Source organism: Bos indicus x Bos taurus, chromosome 13 (genome assembly GCF_003369695.1).
Source record: "Bos indicus x Bos taurus breed Angus x Brahman F1 hybrid chromosome 13, Bos_hybrid_MaternalHap_v2.0, whole genome shotgun sequence".
Lineage (NCBI taxonomy): Eukaryota > Metazoa > Chordata > Mammalia > Artiodactyla > Bovidae > Bos > Bos indicus x Bos taurus.
The window spans coordinates 62611783-62629566 of NC_040088.1; the positions used below are offsets into that span (position 1 = coordinate 62611783).

At 36.4% G+C, this 17784-nt stretch overlaps 1 protein-coding gene across 1 annotated transcript in view; it reads right to left on the bottom strand.

Annotated features, from left to right (window-relative positions):
• MALRD1 (MAM and LDL receptor class A domain containing 1) overlaps positions 1–17784 on the bottom strand; it is a 570138-nt gene that overhangs the window by 452900 nt on the left and 99454 nt on the right. The window lies entirely within an intron of this gene.

The window sequence follows — 17784 nt, forward strand, 5'->3', positions numbered from 1 at the left end:
TGCAGCTTTTCGGTAGACTCTTGAAGGTGATCACGTGTTTAAAAGGGTAGACAGAGCTCAATGGGAATCACCTTGCCACATTTGCCTAAGTAAAGTTTTATTTGAGGAAGAAAAGGATGATATCTGATCCCCTCAAAAAAAAAAAAATCCCCTCCAAAAAAACTGAAAATTGATAGGTAGAATCAACAATTTAAGAATATTTTCCAAATATTTTTCTAAGAAACAGCATTGGGACTTCCCTGGCAGTCCAGTGGTTAAGATGTCACCTTACAATGCAGGGGGGTGCAGGTTCGATCCCTGGTCAGGGAGTTAAGATTCCACATGCCTCACAGTGAAAAAAACCAAAACATAAAATAGAAGAAATATTGTAACAAATTCAATAAAGACTTTAAAAAACTATCCTCAGAAAAAAAAAAAGAAGAAGAAAGAAACCTTAAAAAAAAAAAAAGAAAGAAACAGCATCATTCAGCCACATTGCTTATAGAATTGCAGAGGTCTAATTTATTCTGATACTTACGCTAGTTTCTCTGCTATTACATTATCTGGAAGGTTTCATTGTTCCTACAGACTATTTTAAACCAAATCATGAAAAGCTACTTCTAAAAAATTTAATATTTGAAAAATCCATGATTTTTAACATTAATGTTCACTTCTGATATTTGTAGAGTTACTATTTCCCAAAGCATCAAATGTATCACCTAATAGGCACAAGGCAAAATAATATGACCTACTTTTCAAGTAAAGAGGAAGAGAAACAGTTAACTTCCATAAAGGCATTCTGGAGGAGGAAGAGAAGAAAAAAGTAAAAGGGAAAGAAGGGGAAGTTTTAATAATAGTATTGTGGAATTAAAAATAATACGTAGTGGAACAGACCCTATACAGTAGGCTTTATATAAATCTAACTTTCACAATAGCTATGTGGAGAAGGTATTATTATTGTTGTTTTACAGAGGAAGAAAGGAAGGTTTAGGACAGCTTTTAACTTAACCAAGGTCACATAGATAGAAAGTCGTAGAGACTGATTGAAATCAAATATTCTGGCTTCTACTCTAATACTATTTTTGCAACTGCTGACAGTAACTTTTAATTGTCATTAGATTGGAAAAGGGATAAACCAAAAAGGCACGATCTGAATTTTCTTAGTGAGGATATTTAGGTGTTACTACAGACTCCAGTGAAAAATAAGGTTTGCCCCATTGATGATTATTACATTGGGATCCTTGGCTGCTGGATATTTTTATCCAAGGACACAGTAATAAACTGCACAGATATTCCTTTAAAAAAACAATTTAGAAAGTAAGCAGTGTATTTAAGAGATAAAAGTATAAAGTAAATCACTCAATGAAATTATAAAATTTTACATGGTAAAGGCAATTATATCTAATGATAAGTTATGTTTAATTTTGAAAATGCTCCTTCCACATGGGAAGGGATGTTAGGTGACTAGTAACATAATAAACATTTTTTATTTTTTTAAGATTCTATATTTCAAAAAATAGGTTTTCTATCAGGTCTTCTGGCCCAAAATATGGCCAATAGAATACTTTCAAATGTTATCAAAAGTCAATGAGAAGGTATGAATACATTTCAAAATAAATATTTTGAAAATGTTGCATCAACTTTAATAAACAAGCAATAATTATATTTCAATAGAGACAAATAGAAATCATCCAAATGGAGACACAATTGCTACACTTAGAATAAAGATTTTCAAATAAATTTAGAAAGCAAAATTAAGTGCTATTCAAAAGTGACAAACAATAGTGATAAATATGACAAACTAGGTACAAATGCTAAGAATATTTAACTCTTTGTATTTTCAAAAGCCATCTCTACCAATACAAATAGCCCATAAATATGCAGAGATTCCAGTATGTAGATGGTATTCCAATCCCAAAGAAAGTAAATACTTTTGATTCCTAGTTCAGACAATCCCAAAAATAGGATCCAAGAGTTTTGTTATGCACATATAGAAAGAAAATAAGTTGTTGCTACTGTATAATATCTATTCCACATAGATCCCTGAAAATGGAACTTTGTCATCTACTATCATAGGATATATTGCCATGGAAATAAATGAATATTCAAACAGTAGTAAAATTTAAGAAACTACTGCAGCAATTCTATAGTTCTCAAATAACTATCTTTGAAGAGCCTTAGGAGACAATTTTGCTGTTAAAATTCAAATATGCCTTGTTAGTATACTTTGTTTCTATATATTTAGATTTCTACACACATTTAAAAACTCAATTTGACTGATCAGAGACGTAATAATCAGATGAAACCTTCTCAAACTAAATATACACCTTGTCAATGGTAAACAAATGTCCTAGTCTGGAGGGGGGATGTGGATAATGGGGGAGGCAATGTGGGGGAGGCAATGGATATGGACTTCCAACCTACAGAACTAAGAGATAATAAATAAAAGTTGCCTTAAGAAACTAAGTTTGCAGTAGTTAGTTATCTAACAATAGAAAACTCATGTACTGAGTAGAGACTGACGGCTGATTTCTCCCAACACTCTGGAGATAACTTTCCATTTTCTTCTGCTTTCCACTGTTCCCATTACAAAAGTCTCATAGTCAGTCTTTGACAGTGATTTATACCTTTTTCTAGCTGTTTTAAAAATGTTTCACTTTGTTATAGATTTTTAGCAGTTTCACTATGATGTCCCCACAGGGTTTTCATTTTTGTTGTTTTCACGCCCACGGGGCTTCTTGAAATATGGTTTTGTATCCTTTTCAACTTGAAAGCTCTTAGCTAAACTCTCTATAAACACTGTCAGTCTTGTTTTTTTTCTTTTTCTGGGACTCCAAATATATAACACTAGAAATTCTCACTGCTCTCCCATGCTTATTCTTTTTTTTTTCTTTTTCTGTAGTTTCAATCATTTTATTATACTTTACTTCACTTTTCTCTTGATCTAAAGTCTAATTCCCTTATCTCATTAGCTGTGTATAGTATGCTGATAAACCATTGATGAGTTGTGAATTTTGATTATTCTATTGTAATTTAGAAATTCCATTTAGTTCTTTTTTATATCTTCTAATTATCTGCTCAAATTCTCAGCTTGTTTTATTTTTTTAAACTTTGAGCATATAAAAGATAATTCTTTTCAATTCAATGTCTGATAACTGCTTTATCTGGAGGGATTTTTGTTTGGTTTCAGTTTTAATTGAGCTTTTTCTTTCCTGTGGCCTCATCTCATTGGAGTCTAAGTGCTTGTCACTGTATATAATAAAAGGTAAAATAATTTGGGACCTAAGATATTACCTTTCTTCAGTGAGATTTATGTTTGTTTCTGTGGGCATGAAGAGTAAATAATATTTGAGGATTACACAAAACTAACTTCAGAGATTGAGGGTATTTGGAACGGGGTTTGAGAGTCTGAGGAACCATACCTTGCAGTTCACACAGATCCCTTAGATACAGATTTTAGGCACTGCAAACAAAACTGCAGAGTTTACCAACCCATATTTAGTATACTAAGCCTGGACTCCAACTTGTTCCCTTGCCTAACAAGACTTCCAAAGTTCTATACTCTAATTTTCAACTACCGGTTCCATGTTGGCATATGAAGTGGTACTAAACACCAGGTTCAGTTATCAAGGTCTTTCTTCTCACTGGTCACTTTATTTGTCCCTTCCTTTTTACATCTTCAATGCATTCAAGTAGGTTTATCAACATCTTTTTGATTAGATTTCTAGTTGTTCTCAGAGGGTGTCCCAAATTAATCTACCATAACTAGAAATAGAAGTTCTAGAATTTTTTATTTCCACTTTTTAAAACACCACTTTAGAACAAATTGTATGTAATAATAGCACATACAGTAGTCCCCCCTTAGCCATGCGGGATATGTTCCAAGACCCTTGGAGCATACCTGAAACTGAAAGATAGTACTGAACTCTATATATTGTATGCTTTCTTCCTGCACATACTGATGATAAAGTTTAATTTATCAATTAGGCATAGCAAGAGCAATAACTATATAGAAAAATTACAATAATATACTGTAATAAAAATATGTGAATATGGCCTCTGTCTCAAAATATCTTACTGTACAAATTTAATTCCTTTGCCATATTTATCATGCACTGTGGCTATTAACTTTTGTAGTCTGAGATGCAACAGTAAACTAGAACTAGCTTTTTTTCTACTTCACAATTTCATGTATTTCCTTCTTAGCAATGTCAATATTCAGGTGTTTTTCTTTATTAAGTCAAGAATTTTCAACTTTTCACTTAAAGGAAACACTCTACAGCTTCCATTCAGCATAATCCAAATGAACAGAATTACTACTCTTGTGTTTTGGGGCCATTATTAAGTGAAATTAAGAGTTAGTTGAACAAAAGCACTGTAATACCATGATCCTCAACTTGATAACCAAGACGATACTAAGGGCAGGATACAGAGAACAAAGGGATGGTTCACGTCCAAGGCAGGACAGAGCAAGATGGTGGGAGATTTCATCATGCTGCTCAGAACAGCATGCAATTCAAAAACTATGAATTGTTTATTTCTAGAATTATCCATTTAATACCTGCAAATCATAGCTGACCATAAGTAACTGAAACCACAGAAAGGGAAACCACTGATGAAGGGAGACAACTGTATTAAAATATTTATACAGTAATTATGGGCACATAATGCTCTAGTAGAATTTTATTTGTGGAATGGGGAAAAGTTATTTTTCCTAATGTCAAATTGTTTTTGAAAAAAACAAAGAAAATTTATGTGTATACTTAGATGTATATATAAGGTACAAATTGATGTGATAAATAACATAAAATATTCATTTAAAAACTTTCCAGTCTACTTTGTGTATCTTATGTCAATATTTAAACTTAATAAATTTTTGTATCTATATAGCTTCTAAAATATTAACAGGTGTTGCAATGGCGTCTATATATCTAAAACAGGAACTACTATTAAATACATTCATAGGATACCAAGTCAGAAATGGAAATATGGTCAAACTTAGTTATAAATAGTCTTTCATTTTTGTTTGGGAAAGGAAAAGAATGAGGAAATATGGAAATACCAGAAAATGCTAAATTTGAACCTTTGGTATTCTTTTAAAATCAATAAATTATTGTTAATATGTTTTTTGATTTGAGGTTTGTCCTAAAGCTTGAGCTTCTGGAGTTACTAATTCATTTATCCATAAGGATGAGAAATCCTTAGAAATTCTGTAAGTCCCACAGGGAATTCTGAAAGGTCAAGACTATTCCACCAAATAATCAAAAATATAATTTTAACAAGGAAATAGAATGTAGGAATAAAATAACTTGCAAGGTAAGCCTAGAAAATCATGTAATAAAAAGACATCATTAAGATGTGATACTGATAGGAGACTATTAATAAAACTGGACGTGCCTTGCATCTTAAAATGGATGAGATAATAATATAAGTGACTCAGAAGTGACAGAAGAACAGGATACCTTGGGTAAATGAAAAAACCCTATAAATGTTAACGAAATAACCTGAGCTTATTAGCTCCACAGATAATTGGGCTCTACTCCAGTACTCTTGCCTGGAAAATCCCATGGACGTAGGAGCCTGGTAGGCTGCAGTCCATGACGTCACTAAGAGTCCGACGCGACTGAGCAACTTCACTTTCACGCATTGGAGAAGGAAATGGCAACCCAATCCAGTGTTCTTGCCTGGAGAATCCCAGGGAAGAAGAAGCCTGGTAGGCTGCAGTCCATGGGGTCGCACAGAGTCGGGCACGACTGAAGCGACTTAGCAGCAGCAGCAGCAAGAAATACAAAATATCTGAAATCATTAGGTTAGTCTGAGGAAAGAAATACAATACCTATACAAAGAAGAGACACATAAAAATCTAACAGGATAGAAAAAAAAGAGTTCAGATCAGATGAGATGCTCAGTCATGTCTGACTCTTTGGAACCCCATGAATCGCAGCACGCCAGGCCTCCCTGTCCATCGCCAACTCCCAGAGTTCACTGAGACCCACGTCCATCGAGTCAGTGATGCCATCCAGCCATCTCATCCTCTGTCGTCCCCTTCTCCTCCTGCCCCCAATCCCTCCCAGCATCAGAGTCTTTTCCAGTGAGTCAACTCTTTGCATGAGGTGGCCAAAGTACTGGAGTTTCAGCTTTAGCATCCATCCTTCCAAAGAAATCCCAGGGCTGATCTCCTTCAGAATGGACTGGTTGGATCTCCTTGCAGTGCAAGGGACTCTCAAGAGTCTTCTCCAACACCACAGTTCAAAAGCTTCAATTCTTCAGCGCTCAGCCTTCTTCACAGTCCAACTCTCACATCCATACATGACCACTGGAAAAACCATAGCCTTGGCTAGATGGACCTTTGTTGGCAAAGTAATGTCTCTGCTTTTGAATATGCTATCTAGGTTGGTCATAACTTTCCTTCCAAGGAGTAAGCATCTTTTAATTTCATGGCTGCAGTCACCATGCAGTGATTTTGGAGCCCAGAAAAATAAAGTCTGACACTATTTCCACTGTTTCCCCATCTATTTCCCATGAAGTGGTGGGACCGGATGCCATGATCTTCGTTTTCTGAATGTTGAGCTTTAAGCCAACTTTTTCACTCTCCACTTTCACTTTCATCAAGAGGCTTTTTAGTTCCTCTTCATTTTCTGCCATAAGGGTGGTATCATCTGATAACCCTTTTTAAAAAAAGTCATCATTCATTTCTGCCTACTCTTGGGGTAAAAAATAGTAAGCCTTTTTACAAATCATATTTTCTGTCTTTATATCACTAGAGTATTCATTTAATGTGATTATCATCTCAAAAATTGTTCCTCTTAAGTTCAGGTTAGGGAGATGAACATAATGAGTTTATTACATGTCTGTGCATGGCTTATTCTTGCTCTATGGAAGCAGCACAAAATGAGAGGTTATTAGACATTTTTCCATGGAAATGTGATGAAGCAGAATCTTTACTCTTAGTCAACAAAAGGTAGGGAGTTCTCTTTGTTTATATATCTGGTAAGGCCTTGTGATCTTGAATTATTACTTAAGATGGAGCTAGTCTAAGACATGGTTAGCCTAAGATTCAGCTAACCTTATTCAAGTTTCAAAGAGTGTTAAGAATAAGAATGTTATTCACAAATGACTAAAAATTTCAGTAGTAAACTAAAATGAAAAAGGAAACATATCCATTAAAAACACCCATAGACACAACAGTCTAAAGATGGTAATAAAATTAAATTGTTTAAAAGTGTCATCTCAAAGCTTTATTCTCTTACTAAAATGGTTCTCTTAAAGAATATCAATGGTTCTGAAAACAGAAGTATGGATAGAATCTTACTACATGTATGTATATGATTAACTGAAGAAACAAGATGAGAAAAGTTGAACTGTGCTTTTCCTTTTAAACTGAAAACTAAACACAGAATATTTTCTTTATAATGGAACTCATTATCTTTTGAGCAAAAATGTTCAGTTTTGATTTCCAAAATGGTGTTTCAGAAATCTGCTCTATACATGTTCTGCCACAGATACAGTACAAGCTTTATAAGATAAGCCAGGGTGGAATTTTACCCTTGCCTTTTACTAGATTTGTACTTTTGGTTGTTGATCTCTCCAGAGGGAATTCCTACTTCCTTGAACCCTCCCACAAATTATACAGCACAAGTCTAAATCCATTAGCAAGTTCCTCCTAACACTCCTGCTAAAATGCCCCACAGGTCCCCACGGTAAACCATTTTCCTTGTTCTGCAAGTATCAATCAACACAGTTTTGTTACAGGGATTGTATGGTATTCTCTGATGGTTTTTCCTTTAGTCATGTATGAATATGAGAGTTGGACTATAAAGAAAGCTGAGCACCAAAGAATTGATGCTTCTTAACTGTGGTGTTGGAGGAGACTCATAAGAGTCCTTTGGACTGCAAGAAGATCGAACCAATCTATCCTAAAGGAAATCAGTCCTGAATATTCATCGGAAGGACTGCTGCTGAAGCTGAAACTCCAGTATTTTGGCCACCTGATACAAAAAACTGACTCACTGGAAAAGACCCTGATGCTGGGAAAGACTGAAGGTGGGAGGAGAAGGGGATGACAGAGGATGAGATGGTTGGATGGCATCACCGACTCAATGGACATGAGCTTGAGTAAACTCAGGGAGTTGGTGATGGACAGGGAAGCCTGGCATGCTGCAGTCCATGAGGTCGCCAAGAATCAGAAACGACTGAGCGACTAAACTGAACTGAACTGGTCTTCTCCGATGGATGGGCATTAGAACCCTCCTGTCTGTTCTCAAAATAGTACGCATAGTGATTCTATTGAGTCAGTTCCTGGAAGCCCTCTCTGCTAAGTGCCACAATGGTTCCCCATCTCACTCATTTAAAGCCAGTGACCTTACAATGACCCTGTAAGGTCTTAACTGAATGGCATTCAAACTTGGTTGCATATTAAAAATCACATAGGGAGCTTTAAAATTGCTAAGCCTGGGTTGCACCTCCAAGTGACTGCAATGTTAATTGGCCATGACAGCTAGAGCTTTAGAAGCTCTCTAGATATTGGAATGGTCAAAAAGTTCATTCAGGTTTTTCCATAAGATGTCATGGAAAAACTACAAGGAACTTTTGGCCAACCCAATACTTCACAGGGCCTTCCTTGGTGGCCCAGACGGTAAAGAAACTGCTTACAATACTGGTGAGACCATTCCCTGGGCAGGGAAGATCCCCTGGAGGAGGAAATGGCAAGTCGCTCTAATATTCTTGCTTAGAGAATCCTATGGACAGAGGAGCCTGGTGGGCTACAGTCCATAGGGTCACAGAGTTGGACGACTGAGTGACTTTCGATACTTCTCAAATGCAGTCAAGGTTGAGAAGCACGGCTTTAGATCATTTGTTTATTATTCTGGCCTCATTTCCTATTATTTTTATTTTTATCTTTTGTTAAAGAAATCCTTTATTTTCTCTTTTTTTTGGGAATTGTTTTTATTTATGTATTTTTGGCTGTGATGGGTGTCCGTTTCTGTGTGGGCTTTTCTCTAGCTGTGCCACGTGGACTCTGCTCTCTAGTTGTGGCGCAAGGGCTTCTCACTGAGGTGGCTTCTCTTGTTGCAGAGAATGGGCCCAAGGGTGCCCAGGCTTCTGTAGTCGGGGCCCATGGGTTCAGCAGTTGCAGCTCCCAGGCTCTAGAGTACAAGTTCAATAGTTTTGGAGCACAGCCTTAGTTGCTTCAAGGAATGTGGGATCTTTCCTGATCAGGGATGGAACTTGTGTCTCCTGCATTGGCAGGCAGATTCTTTACCTGAGCCCCCAGGGAAGCCCTTACTTTTTTTCTTATAATCACTCTCTTCCAGCCAAACAAATCATTTGCTATTGATCAAACTCACCAGATAGCCTCCTGTTTCCATCCCTTTGTTTTTGCTTTCTGCCTGAAAATCTTTTCTCTGAGATATTCTCAGTTTATTTCCCTTCCCTTCTTCAGTCTGCATTAAACCACCTTGTCCTTGAGACCTACTATGACAATCCTATTTAAAATTGCAAAGTCATCCCCTCCATCATTACCTGATTGCCTTTACACCACTCTATTTCTTATAACATATACCCCTTCTAAAATAGTATGCACTCTGCTCATTTATCATAGTTTCAGTCTCTCCCCTACTTGGAACAAGTTCCAAGAAGAGAGGGATATCTGTCTGTTTTACTTATTGTGGGATCTATATGCTTGGCATAGACCAGGCACTCAAAACGCACTTGTTAAAGCATCAGTGATGACCTTCCTTTTTCCAGAAATAATTTTTTTCTCATTTCTTATTTTCCCCCATATTCTTGATTCTATTACTGAGTTAGACATACTTAGTTGGGACTCCCTAATACAAGCCCACTTATCAGTCCATCCACTCCTAAAAAGTCACTCCTATTTTTTTTTTTTTAACTAGGCTTCTCCTTTGCCAGAGTTCCCTAATTGTGTGTCTCTCTTTAGGTTCTATTTGACCCTTTTTTTCATCTTACTTATAATTATATTTAATTGCCTCTCAAAGGAGATGTAATTAAATATCATATTTCATCTGGAATGGAAAACCTCAAGTGGTGTCACCACGTCAGATTTTCAGTTAAAAACACTGGCTCTTAGCCTATACTCTCTCCCCAGTATATTCCATCCAATATCAAAGTTTCAATTACTTTATTATGTCAATAAAATTATTCAATAATTATTTCTTCAACTCACTGTCCTCTTGTTAATGCCAGAACTATCCAAACTACAGACAATAATGATCTCCTCCTTCAATCTTACTTCTCCGTCTTACTCACTCTATATCCTGTGATTCCAGATAGAAATACTGATAAGTATTACATAAGACACCCATTTTCCATTCTACCAAAATTCACGGATGCCCCTGGCGTCCAGTGGTTTAAGACTTCACCTTCCAATGCAGGGAAGACTAGACACAGACCTTATACCCCTCACAAAAATTAATTTCAAATGGATCACAATCCTAAATGCAAAATGTAAAACTATAAAACTCCTAGAAGATAACTTAGAAGAAAATTTAGATGACCTTGGGTATGGCAAAGACTTTTTAGGTACAACACCAAAGCATAAGCTACGAAAGGAATAATTAATAAGCTAGACTTCATTAAAATTAAAATTTTATGCTCTGCAAAAGACAATGTCAACATATAGTATTTCTCTTTCTGTGTTTGACTTATAAGTCACAGGTAGGTAATATATAGCACAGGGAATATAAAGTCAGTAATATTATAACTTTGTATGGTGCATAATCTATAAAATATAGAATTATATGTTGTATACCTGAAACTAATATAATACTGTTAAGTCAACTATACTTCAATTAAAATTTAAAAAGACAATGTCATGAAAAGAATGATAAGACAAACCACAGACTGGGAGAAAATACTTATGAAAGACACAGCTGATAAAGGACTCTCATCCAAAATTTTAAAAATCTTAACACTCAACAATAAGAAAATAAACTACCTGATTAAAAAATAATCCAAAGACTTGAAGACACCCCACCAAAGAAGATACACAGCTGGCAAATAAGCATATGAAAAGATGCTCCATGTTTGTACATCATCAAGGAAATGCAAATTAAAACAACACTGAGATACCACCACCCACCTATTAAAATGGTCAAAATCTGGAACACTGATGACAATAAATGCTGGTGAGACTGTGGAGCAACAGGAACTCACATTCATTGCTGGTGAGTATGTGAAATGGTACAGCCACTTTGGAAGACAGCTTGTCAGTTTCTTAGAAAATTAAACACAATCTTACATATAATCCAGCGATCATGTTCCTTGGTATTTACCCAAAAAGGAACCAAAAATGTATGTCCACACAAAATCCTGCACATAGATGTTTATAGCTGCTTTCTTCATATGAAATATTGAACAATGGAATATTAATCAGCACAAAAAAAGTAATGCACTTGAAAGCCACGAAAAAAACCTTAAATGCATATTACTAAATAAAATAAGCCAATCTGAAATGGCTATAAAGCATATGATCCCAACTACCTGACCTTACAGCAAAGGCAATAAACACTATGGAAACAATGAACGGATCAGTGTTTGCCCATAGTTGGGAGCAAGTGAGGGACGGAGCAGCAGAGCACAGAGGATTTTCTAGGGCGATGGAAATATTTTGCATGATACTGTAATGATGGATATATGTATTTATTTATCTGTCCAAACCCATAGAATGCACAACACCAAGAGTGAACCATGAGGTATATTGTGGATTTCGAATCATCATGATGTGTCAGTGTAGGTTCATCAACTCTAAGAAATATCCCATCCTGGTGGGTGATGCTGATAATGGTAGGGGTTATGCATGTATTAGGAGTAGGGGTTCTATAGAGGCTCTCTACCTTCTCAGTTGTGCTGTGAACTTAAAATTGCTTAAAAATTTTTTTTTATTATATTTTATTTTTTAACTTTACAATAGTGTATTGGTTTTGCCATATATCAACATGAATCCACCACAGGTATACACATGTTCCCCATCCTGAACCCTCCTCCCTCCTCCCTTCCCATACCATCCTTCTGGGTCATCCCAGTGCACCAACCCCAAACATCCAGTATCGTGCATCAAACCTGGACTGGCGACTCATTTCATATATGATATTATACATGTTTCAATGCCATTCTCCCAAATCATCCCACCCTCTCCCTCTCCCACAGAGTCCACAAGACTATTCTATACATCAGGGTCTCTTTTGCTCTCATACACAGGGTTATTGTTACCATCTTTCTAAATTCCATATATATGTGTTAGTATACTGTATTGGTGTTTTTCTTTCTGGCTTACTTCACTCTGTATAATAGGCTCCAGTTTCATCCACCTCATTAGAACTGATTCAAATGTATTCTTTTTAATGGTTGAGTAATCCTCCATTGTGTATATGTACCACAGCTTTCTTATCCATTCATCTGCTGATGGACATCTAGGTTGCTTCCATGTCCTGGCTATTATAAACAGTGCTGCAATGAACATTGGGGTACACGTGTCTCTTTCAATTCTGGTTTCCTCAGTGTGTATGCCCAGCAGTGGGATTGCTGGGTCATAAGGCAGTTCTATTTCCAGTTTTTTAAGGAATCTCCACACTGTTCTCCATAGTGGCTGTACTAGTTTGCATTCCCACCAACAGTGTAAGAGGGTTCCCTTTTCTCCACACCCTCTCCAGCATTTATTGCTTGTAGACTTTTGGATCGCAGCCATTCTGACTGGCGTGAAATGGTACCTCACAGTGGTTTTGATTTGCATTTCTCTGATAATGAGTGATGTTGAGCATCTTTTCATGTGTTTGTTAGCCATCTGTATGTCTTCTTTGGAGAAATGTCTATTATAGTTCTTTGGCCCATTTTTTGATTAGGTCATTTATCTTTTCTGGAATTGAGCTGTAGAAGTTGCTTGTATATTTTTGAGATTAGTTGTTTGTCAGTTGCTTCATTTGCTATTATTTTCTCCCATTCTGAAGGCTGTCTTTTCACCTTGCTTATAGTTTCCTTTGTTATGCAGAAGCTTTTAAGTTTAATTAGGTCCCATTTGTTTATTTTTGCTTTTATTTCCAATATTCTGGGAGGTGGGTCATAGAGGATTCTGCTGTGATGTATGTCGGAGAGTATTTTGCCTATGTTCTCCTCTAGGAGTTTTATAGTTTCTGGTCTTACATTTAGATCTTTAATCCATTTTGGGTTTATTTTTGTGTATGGTGTTAGAAAGTATTCTAGTTTCATTCTTTTACAAGTGGTTGAACAGTTTTCCCAGCACCACTTGTTAAAGAGATTGTCTTTAATCCATTGTATATTCTTGCCTCCTTTGTCAAAGATAAGGTGTCCATAGGTGCATGGATTTATCTCTGGGCTTTCTATTTTGTTCCATTGATCTATATTTCTGTCTTTGTGCCTGTACCATACTATCTTGATGACCGTGGCTTTGTAGTAGAGCCTGAAGTCAAGCAGGTTGATTCCTCCAGTTCCATTCTTCTTTCTCAAGATTGCTTTGGCTATTCGAGGTTTTTTGTATTTCCATACAAATTGTGAAATTATTTGTTCTAGTTCTGTGAAGAATACCGTTGGTAGCTTGATAGGGATTGCATTGAATCTATAAATTGCTTTGGGTAGTGTACTCATTTTCACTATATTGATTCTTTTAATTTTAAAAAAAGGCTAGTGCACTAAGAAAAAAATTTTGGTATCTTAAGACTAGGGCCAATCAAAGAGTCAATCTATAACTTTCACTCTAACTCCTACATACTTCTCATCAGAATTAGAATCATGGCTATATTAGTGTAATATAGATCTCCCCACTAGACTGTAATCCCTAAGAAGGTAGGAACTACATGTGTCTTGTTCACCCTGTAAACAGCTGTTGAATCAAGTACAGTGCTTGATAAATATTTATTGAATGCATAAACTAACCCCAAGGACAGCAAGTGTTAAACTACACCTGTTTCCTGCTATTATCCACTCTTTTCAGGCCCTCTCCCAAAGTATCCACTTCTCTAGCCCAATATTACAACACTAACGCCCCAGGTAAAAACTTTCCCAGCTAATTTGCCTCACTCTACTTTTATCGACAGTAGATAAAATTGATTACACCATGCAAACTGTGCTTCCAGCGAACTTCACCTGTGCTGCATGGAATTTTCAACTGAAGTCAAGAAATGTTTATTCTCAAACTTTTCATTAAACTTTCCCCACAAGTTTCTCATTTTAGAATCTGATTCATGCCTATCCTAATCCACCCTTATTGTCTATGAAGCAAAACCAGCTTTTTCTATTAGTTACATTTTTATGTATATTTTCATCTATTTTTTTATTTTTAATTGAAGGATAATTGCTTTACAGTATTGTTTTGGTTTCTACCAACACAATATGAATCACAAACATCAACCTGAATCAGCCATAGATTTATCCATGTGCCCTCCCACTTGAACATCTCTCCCACCTCCCTCCCCATCTACCCCTCTACGTTGTTACCGAGCCCCGGTTTGAGTTCACTGAGTCATACAGCAAATTCCCATTGGCTATCTATTTTACATATGGTAATGTATGTTTCCACGTTTCTCTCTCCATATCTCCCACCTTCTCCTTCCTCCCCACCGCCAGCTGTGTCTATAAGTCTGTTATCAATATTTGTGTCTTCATTGCTGCTCTGCAAATAGGTTCATCAGTATCATCTTTCTAGATTCTGGTCAGAATCTTCATACTCTTCTCCATAGTGGCTGTATCAATTTGCATTCCCACCAACAGTGCAAGAGGGTTCCCTTTCCTCCATACCCTCTCCCGCAGTTATTGATGGGCAAATTTTTTGATGGCCATTCTGACTGGTATGAGGTGATAACTCATTGTAGTTTTGATTTGCATTTCCCTAATAATGAGTGATATTGATTATCTTTCCAAGTGTTTATTAGCAATCTGTAGGTCTTTGGAGAAATGTCTGTTTAGGTCTCTTGCCCACTTTTTTATTAGGCTATTTTTCTGGTACCAATTTGTATGAGCTGCTTGTATACTCTTAAAGTTAATCCTTTGTCAGTTGTTTCATTTGTTATTATTTTTTCCCATTCTGAGGGTTGTCTTTTCACCTTACTTACAGTTTCCTTTGCTGTGCAAAAGCTTTTATTAGGTCCCACTTGTTTATTTTTGCTTTTCTTTCCATTACTGTAAGAGGTAGGTCATAGAGGATCTCACTGTGATTCACGTCATAGAGTGTTCTGCCTGTGTTTTCCTCTGAGTTTTATAGTTTCTGGTCTTATATTTAGGTCTTTAATCTATTTTGAGTTTATCTTTGTGTGTAGTGTTACAAAGTGTTCTAATTTCATTCTTTTACTGGTAGCTGTCCAGTTTTCCCAGCAGCACTTACTGAAGAGACTATCTTTGCTTCATTGTATATTCTTACCTCCTTTATCAAAAATAGGATATCCATAGATGCAGGGGTTTATCTCTGGGCTTTCTATCTTGTTGATCTTTGTTTCTGTTTTCATGTCAGTACCATCCTCTCTTGATGACTATAGCTTTGTAGTATAGTCTGAATTCAGAAAAGTTGATTCCTCCATCTCCCTTCTTCTTTCTCAAGATTGCTTTGGCAATTTGGGGTCTTTTGTGTTTCCATATTAATTGTGAGATTTTTTGTTCTAGTTCTGTGAAACATTCCATTGGTAATTTGGTAAGGATTACATTGAATCTATAGATTGCATTTGGTAGTATAGTTATGTTCACAATATTGATTCTTCCTAACCCAGGAACATGGAATATCTCTCCATCTGTTTATGTCATCTTTGATTTCTTTCATCAGTGTCTTATAGTTCCCTGTATACAGCTCTTTTCTATCCTTAGGTAGGTTTATTCCTTGGTATTTTATTCTTTTTATTACAATAGAAAATGGGATTGATTCTGTTAGGCGAAGCACACTGACTGAAACCGCCCACCCTGGCCAGGCCCTTTAGTAACTATTCGCATGAGTTGTTTTATGACAGGAGATCCTGGTAAGGAACACGGAACTAATAAGCGACCACCAACCGGAAGAGTTTGGGAAAGGTCAAAAGGAGACACCGCGTGTCTGTCCACATCCCAGAATCCCTCTCGCTAGCATCCATCTTGGCTGGACAATGCGTGCACCACCAGGAAAGACTCTGAATTAGAATGATTTGCCAAAGACAACCCGGAAACTAATCCCATTACCACCAAACCTGAGACTGCAAGCCACGCAGCAGAGCAGTTCTCCTGGGTTCCCTTACCCTCCTGCTCTCCACCCGGGTGCCCTTTCCCAATAAAATCTCTTGCTTTGTCAGCACATGTGTCTCCTTGGACAATTCATTTCCTAGTGTTAGACAAGAGCCCAGTTTCGGGCCCTGGAAGGGGTCCCCCTTGCAACAATTCCTTGATTTCTCTTTCTGATATTTCATTGTTGGGGTATAGGAATACAAGTGATTTCTGTGTACTCATTCTGTATCCTGCCACCACTTTGTAAATTCAGTGATTATCTCTAGAAATTTTCTGAAGATATCTTTAGGATTTGGTATGTATAGTATCATGTCATCTGCAAACAGTGAGAGTTTTACTTCTTTTCCAATCTGGATTCCTTTTCTTTCTTTCTGTTCTCTGATTGCCACAGCTAGGACTTCTAAAACTATGTTGAATAGTAGTAGTGAGAGTGGGCACCCTTGTCTTGTTCCTGATCTTACAGGGAATGCTTTCAGTTTTTCACCATTGAGAACAACATTTGCTGTGGTTTTATCATATATGGCCTTTATTATGTTGAGGTAGGTTCCTTTGATGCCCATTTTTTGAAGAGTTTTTAATCATAAATGGGTGTTGAATTCTGTCAAAAGCTTTTTCTGCATCTATTGAGATTATCATATGGTTTTTATCTTTCAATTTGTTAATATGGTGTATCACATTGGTTGATTTGCATATATTTAAGAATGCTTGCATGCCTGTAATAAACCCAACATGATCATGGTGTTACGACCATTTTAATGGGTTGTGGAATTCCGTTTGTTACTCACAGCAGAGCAAATATATTAACATCTCTACATACTCTACACACATTTCTTTTAGCAGATATTAAGTACAACCACTGTTTATTATTATTATTAACCAGGTTACTGGCAATAGATTATCATGACTTCTTTTATGCACACTGTCTATAGATTTTCTCACTAGATTGCTTTTCCCTAAAGTAAAAACTCCTTTCTATGTCTACCATACAAACCTAACAAAGTGTTGGAAATGTTCAAACAGTCTTAAAATACAGTCACTGGAAATACCAACCTATTTTAATGCCTTTCTTATAAATACCCATGGGGGTGAAATGGTTCACAGTCTTTGAGAACTTTACAAATTTAAGCACCCTGAAGACTCAGTGGGTGAAATGAAAATCAATCCCAAGATCCATTTATCACACTACCTCTATCTCTACTGAACTAACTGCATGACCACAACCACAGGAAGAGCTGTGATATTCATTGTGTGTGCCTATTTTTCTTAGCTATACATTATTTAATACATATAAATTCATTTTAAACAATGTCAGGAACAAAATAAGTGCATGAGAACTGTGTAACAGAATTTATATTATTATCATACCATCTTTAAACCCATGTTTAAGTCTACACCCCAAAGAAAGGGGTTTCTATCAACCTTGGAGGAAAATGATAACTTCACTATCTACAGTGGTAAAGTTCTTCAAGGCAAGGAGACAGGGACTGTTAAGCAAATCTAGTGTTCAACAGGAGAGGATGATTAAATCCACTTATATTTCTCATCACAACCATCACTAACCTGAAAATAGAAACTAAATGGACAACTGTAGCA